The sequence below is a fragment of the Scophthalmus maximus genome, chromosome 10, assembly GCF_022379125.1.
Source record: "Scophthalmus maximus strain ysfricsl-2021 chromosome 10, ASM2237912v1, whole genome shotgun sequence".
Taxonomy (NCBI): domain Eukaryota; kingdom Metazoa; phylum Chordata; class Actinopteri; order Pleuronectiformes; family Scophthalmidae; genus Scophthalmus; species Scophthalmus maximus.
The window spans coordinates 19,657,501-19,665,000 of record NC_061524.1 but is presented as its reverse complement, the minus strand read 5'-3'; positions in this window follow the sequence as shown (position 1 = coordinate 19,665,000).

Genomic DNA, 7,500 nt, shown 5'->3' with positions numbered 1-7,500 from the left:
CAGGACCGTCAGACCAGACCTGAACCGTCAGACCAGGACAATCAGACCTGAACCGTCAGACCAGGACAATCAGACCTGAACCGTCAGACCAGGACAATCAGACCTGAACCGTCAGACCAGACCTGAACCGTCAGACCAGGACAATCAGACCAGGACCGTCAGACCAGACCTGAACCGTCAGACCAGGACAATCAGACCAGGACCGTCCGACCTGAACCGTCAGACCAGGACAATCAGACCAGGACCGTCAGACTAGACCTGAACCGTCAGACCAGGACAATCAGACCTGAACCGTCAGACCAGACCTGAACCGTCAGACCAGGACAATCAGACCAGGACCGTCAGACCAGACCTGAACCGTCAGACCAGGACAATCAGACCTGAACCGTCAGACCAGGACAATCAGACCAGGACCGTCCGACCTGAACCGTCAGACCAGGACAATCAGACCAGGACCGTCAGACCAGACCTGAACCGTCAGACCAGGACAATCAGACCTGAACCGTCAGACCAGACCTGAACCGTCAGACCAGGACAATCAGACCAGGACCGTCAGACCAGACCTGAACCGTCAGACCAGGACAATCAGACCTGGACCGTCAGACCAGGACAATCAGACCTGAACCGTCAGACCAGGACCGTCAGACCAGGACAATCAGACCTGAACCGTCAGACCAGGACAATCAGACCAGGACCGTCAGACCAGACCTGAACCGTCAGACCAGGACAATCAGACCTGGACCGTCAGACCAGGACAATCAGACCTGAACCGTCAGACCAGGACAATCAGACCAGGACCGTCAGACCAGACCTGAACCGTCAGACCAGGACAATCAGACCAGGACCGTCAGACCAGGACAATCAGACCTGAACCGTCAGACCAGGACAATCAGACCAGGACAATCAGACCAGGACAATCAGACCAGGACCGTCAGATTTGCGTCGGACAAGTGAGTTCTAACCTGAGGTTTTGATATATTAAAAATATATATTCGTGGCTTTAAGAACCAAAACCATCCCCATCTGGTTTTATATCGCTTTGGGTCTATGAAAAGCACTTTGAAAATTAAATATATTATTATTATATCTCTGTTTAAGGAGCTATGCAAAGAAAAAGGTCAACTTTGGCATGTCTAATAATATGTTATGTGCCTCTCTTCTGATTGGCCGACTGTTTTCTGAGTGCTTTCTGGGAATCTCAATTTTGACAATATTGGCCCTTTAACCTCTCCTCTCCTCTTTGCAGTGCATTGTGGGTACCTGATCCTCCTGTTCCTGGGATTGTTGGCGGAGCTTGCTGCAGGTAGAGCGTTAGCAGAGGACACGTCGAGCACAGACCCTGAACTACAGAGTGTCATCGAGGACCTGCAGGCGGCGCTGCAGGTCTACAGCAGCGTCCTTAGAGAGACGGTGAGACGCCGCAGACCACATGTGGGTCACGTGACAAGTCTGACTGAATCACCTGCTTTTATTCTGACTGAAGCTTTATGTCTTTGTGCCGCAGAGTTTCCTCAGAGATTTTCCCGTCCAGCGATGCGGCCACGATGCTGCTCACTTGCACCAGGTGAGTCTCACGTCACACTGCCCCCTGCAGCCTGCACTCCTCATTACACTACACTGACACTGCCACAGCAGAGCCGTGAGACTGACTCTAGACTAACAAGGAAATATTAATGTCATATATGTGACATGTATCAGCACATGTATGTTCATGTGTGTGTTCACATGTATGTTCACGTTTGTGTTCACGTGTATGTTCACGTGTGTGTTCACCTCTGTGTTCACGTGTGTGTTCACATGTATGTTCACGTGTGTGTTCACGTGTATGTTCACGTGTGTGTTCACGTGTATGTTCACATGTATGTTCACGTGTGTGTTCACGTGTATGTTCACGTGTGTGTTCACGTGTATGTTCACGTGTGTGTTCACGTGTGTGTTCACGTGTATGTTCACATGTATGTTCACGTGTGTGTTCACGTGTATGTTCACGTGTGTGTTCACGTGTATGTTCACGTGTGTGTTCACTTGTATGTACACGTGTGTGTTCACCTGTATGTTCATGTGTATGTTCACCTGTATGTTCACCTGTATGTTCACCTGTATGTTCACGTGTGTGTTCACGTGTATGTTCACGTGTGTTCACGTGTATGTTCACGTGTGTTCATGTGTATGTTCACTTGTATGTTCACGTGTGTGTTCACCTGTATGTTCACGTGTATGTTCACGTGTGTGTTCACTTGTATGTACACGTGTGTGTTCACCTGTATGTTCACGTGTATGTTCACTTGTATGTTCACGTGTGTGTTCACCTGTATGTTCACGTGTATGTTCACGTGTGTGTTCACTTGTATGTACACGTGTGTGTTCACCTGTATGTACACGTGTGTGTTCACCTGTATGTTCACGTGTGTGTTCACGTGTGTTCACGTGTATGTTCACGTGTGTTCATGTGTATGTTCACTTGTATGTACACGTGTGTGTTCACCTGTGTGTTCACGTGTATGTTCACTTGTATGTTCACGTGTGTGTTCACGTGTGTGTTCACCTGTATGTACACGTGTATGTACACGTGTATGTTCACGTGTATGTTCAGGTGTGTGTTCACTTGTATGTACACGTGTGTGTTCACCTGTATGTTCACGTGTGTGTTCACGTGTGTGTTCACCTGTATGTTCACGTGTGTGTTCACGTGTGTGTTCACCTGTATGTACACGTGTATGTTCACGTGTATGTTCACGTGTGTGTTCACTTGTATGTACACGTGTGTGTTCACCTGTATGTTCACGTGTGTGTTCACGTGTATGTTCACGTGTGTGTTCACGTGTATGTTCACATGTGTGTCCACGTGTATGTTCACGTGTATGTTCACGTGTATGTTCACCTGTATGTTCACGTGTGTTCACGTGTATGTTCACTTGTATGTTCACCTGTGTGTTCACCTCTATGTTCACCTGTATGTTCACCTGTATGTTCACGTGTGTGTTCACGTGTGTGTTCACCTGTATGTTCACCTGTATGTTCACGTGTATGTTCACCTCTATGTTCACCTGTATGTTCACCTGTATGTTCACCTGTATGTTCACGTGTGTGTTCACGTGTGTGTTCACCTGTATGTTCACCTGTATGTTCACCTGTATGTTCACGTGTGTGTTCACGTGTATGTTCACCTGTATGTTCACGTGTGTGTTCACGTGTGTGTTCACCTGTATGTTCATGTGTGTGTTCACATGTGTGTTCACGTGTATGTTCACGTGTATGTTCACGTGTGTGTTCACCTGTGTGTTCACCTGTATGTTCACCTGTATGTTCACCTGTATGTTCACCTGTATGTTCACGTGTGTGTTCACGTGTGTGTTCACCTGTATGTTCACCTGTATGTTCACGTGTGTGTTCACGTGTGTGTTCACCTGTATGTTCACGTGTGTGTTCACATGTGTGTTCACGTGTATGTTCACGTGTATGTTCACGTGTATGTTCACGTGTGTGTTCACCTGTGTGTTCACCTGTATGTTCACCTGTATGTTCACCTGTATGTTCACGTGTGTGTTCACGTGTATGTTCACCTGTATGTTCACGTGTGTGTTCACGTGTGTGTTCACCTGTATGTTCACGTGTGTGTTCACGTGTATGTTCACCTCTATGTTCACCTGTATGTTCACCTGTATGTTCACCTGTATGTTCACCTGTATGTTCACTTGTGTGTTCACGTGTGTGTTCACGTGTATGTTCACCTGTGTGTTCACCTGTATGTTCACGTGTGTGTTCACGTGTATGTTCACCTGTGTGTTCACCTGTATGTTCACGTGTGTGTTCACGTGTGTGTTCACCTGTATGTTCACCTGTGTGTTCACCTGTATGTTCACGTGTGTGTTCACGTGTATGTTCACCTGTATGTTCACGTGTGTGTTCACATGTGTGTTCACGTGTATGTTCACGTGTATGTTCACGTGTATGTTCACGTGTGTGTTCACATGTGTGTTCACGTGTATGTTCACGTGTATGTTCACGTGTGTGTTCACCTGTGTGTTCACGTGTGTGTTCACGTGTGTGTTCACCTGTATGTTCACGTGTGTGTTCACATGTGTGTTCACGTGTATGTTCACGTGTATGTTCACGTGTATGTTCACGTGTGTGTTCACCTGTGTGTTCACCTGTATGTTCACCTGTATGTTCACGTGTGTGTTCACGTGTGTGTTCACCTGTATGTTCACCTGTATGTTCACCTGTATGTTCACGTGTGTGTTCACGTGTGTGTTCACCTGTATGTTCACGTGTGTGTTCACATGTGTGTTCACGTGTATGTTCACGTGTATGTTCACGTGTGTGTTCACCTGTGTGTTCACCTGTATGTTCACCTGTATGTTCACCTGTATGTTCACGTGTGTGTTCACGTGTATGTTCACCTGTATGTTCACGTGTATGTTCACGTGTGTGTTCACCTGTGTGTTCACCTGTGTGTTCACCTGTATGTTCACCTGTATGTTCACCTGTGTGTTCACGTGTGTGTTCACCTGTATGTTCACGTGTGTGTTCACCTGTATGTACACATGTATGTTCACGTGTGTGTTCACGTGTGTGTTCACCTGTATGTTCACGTATGATGTGTTCACCTGTATGTTCACCTGTATGTTCACGTGTATGTTCACGTGTATGTTCACGTGTGTGTTCACATGTGTGTTCACGTGTATGTTCACGTGTATGTTCACGTGTGTGTTCACCTGTGTGTTCACGTGTGTGTTCACGTGTGTGTTCACCTGTATGTTCACGTGTGTGTTCACATGTGTGTTCACGTGTATGTTCACGTGTATGTTCACGTGTATGTTCACGTGTGTGTTCACCTGTGTGTTCACCTGTATGTTCACCTGTATGTTCACGTGTGTGTTCACGTGTGTGTTCACCTGTATGTTCACCTGTATGTTCACCTGTATGTTCACGTGTGTGTTCACGTGTGTGTTCACCTGTATGTTCACGTGTGTGTTCACATGTGTGTTCACGTGTATGTTCACGTGTATGTTCACGTGTGTGTTCACCTGTGTGTTCACCTGTATGTTCACCTGTATGTTCACCTGTATGTTCACGTGTGTGTTCACGTGTATGTTCACCTGTATGTTCACGTGTATGTTCACGTGTGTGTTCACCTGTGTGTTCACCTGTGTGTTCACCTGTATGTTCACCTGTATGTTCACCTGTGTGTTCACGTGTGTGTTCACCTGTATGTTCACGTGTGTGTTCACCTGTATGTACACATGTATGTTCACGTGTGTGTTCACGTGTGTGTTCACCTGTATGTTCACGTATGATGTGTTCACCTGTATGTTCACCTGTATGTTCAGGTGTGTGTTCACCTGTATGTTCACGTGTATGTTCACGTGAGTGTTCACGTGTATGTTCACGTGTGTGTTCACGTGTGTGTTCACGAGTGTGTTCACCTGTATGTTCACCTGTATGTTCACATGTATGTTCACGTGTGTGTTCACCTGTGTGTTCACTTGTATGTTCACTTGTATGTTCACGTGTATTTTCACCAGTATGTTCATGTGTGTGTTCACCTGTATGTTCACATGTGTGTTCACGTGAGTGTTCACGTGTATGTTCACCTGTATGTTCACGTGTGTGTTCACGTGTGTGTTCACGTGTGTGTTCACCAGTATGTTCATGTGTGTGTTCACCTGTATGTTCACCTGTATGTTCATGTGTGTGTTCACCTGTATGTTCACCTGTATGTTCACGTGTGTGTTCACGTGTGTGTTCACCTGTATGTTCACGTGTGTGTTCACGTGTGTGTTCACCTGTATGTTCACGTGTGTGTTCACGTGTGTGTTCACGTGTGTGTTCACCTGTATGTTCACGTGTGTGTTCACCTGTATGTTCACCTGTATGTTCACGTGTGTGTTCACGTGTGTGTTCACGTGTGTGTTCACCAGTATGTTCACGTGTGTGTTCACCTGTATGTTCACGTGTGTGTTCACCTGTATGTTCACGTGTGTGTTCACGTGTGTGTTCACGTGTATTTTCACCAGTATGTTCACGTGTGTGTTCACCTGTATGTTCACGTGTGTGTTCACCTGTATGTTCACGTGTGTGTTCACCTGTATGTTCACGTGTGTGTTCACTAGTATGTTCACGTGTTCCCTCTGCAGAGATCACAGCTGCTACTCAGACTGTCTCACTACCACACGTGTGCAGAGCAGCTGGCGCCTGTTGCCCCCGACGACGCCACGTGTCGGGTCGTCACCCTGAACAATGACCTGCTGCAACACCTGGTCAGTATCCAGCTCTCTGATTGGTCGATTCACACAGGGGAGAAGGGAGCGAGGATGGAGGCAAGGAAGGAAGGATGGAAGGAATGAAGGAGGGAGGGAAGGAATGAAGGAGGGAGGGAGGGAGGGTAGGATGGATGGAAGGGGGAAGGGGGGAAGGAAGGAAAGGGGGATGGAAGGAAGGAAGGAGGGAAGGGGGGAAGGAAGGAATCAAGGAAGGAATGAAGGAGGGAGGGAGTGTAGGAAGGAAGGAAGGAAGGAAGGAAGGAGGGAGTGAAGGAAGGAAGGAAGGAAGGAAGGAGGGAGTGAAGGAAGGAAGGAGGTAAGGAAGGAGGAAGGAATGAAGGAGGCAAGGAAGGAGGCAAGGTATGAAGAAAGGAAGGAGGGAGGGAGGGAGGGAGGGAGGAAAGGAAGGAGGGAAGGAAGGATGGAGGGAATGAAGGAGGGAAGGAAGGAAGCAAGTAAGGAGTGAAGGAAGGATGGAGGGAATGAAGGAGGGAAGGAAGGAAGCAAGGAAGGAGTGAAGGAAGGAAGGAGGGAACGAGGGAAAGAAGATGAAAAAGGGTGAAAAGGAGAGAAAACTAACAAATGAAAATAACCCTGTTGATTATATATATATTGTGTGTGTGTTATTCCAGGATGGACCGCACCAGGACTCTCCAGTGTGCCCTTCCTCCTCCTCCTCCTCTCCTCCATCAGACTTTGACTCTGTGCGTAAATCTCTCCAGTGTGTTCACTGCTGGATCCAGCAGGTGGCAGCACTGCACCGATAACACACACACACACACACACACGTCTATTTTTTATTAAATAAGTCATAAAGATGTTTTATATTTGTATCATGTTTCACATATTTAATTATTTTATCTTTCTCTCTGACACATTATTATCATCTATTTATTTATTTATTTATTATTATATGATATTTATGACTATTATGTGTTTGCTGTCATTCTCTGTGTGAACACCAGGGGCAACCTCTGTGTTTTTAAAGATATTTATAATGTTTGAACTGTTTTCTGCTCAGAAACATTTCAATAAAGTTTTGTCTGTTGTGATGGAGGCGAGCGCAGCGCCCCCCTCAGGCTGCAGACAGAATCAAATCACTTCACTGTGATGTTTCATTTCCTGTTTCATAATCACATCTACGGAAGTGCATCGCATTCACTGAATAAAAAAAATCAATCTTAAAATTAGGAGATACTGAGATCTCTAACTGTTGATAACACAAGACAGTGAG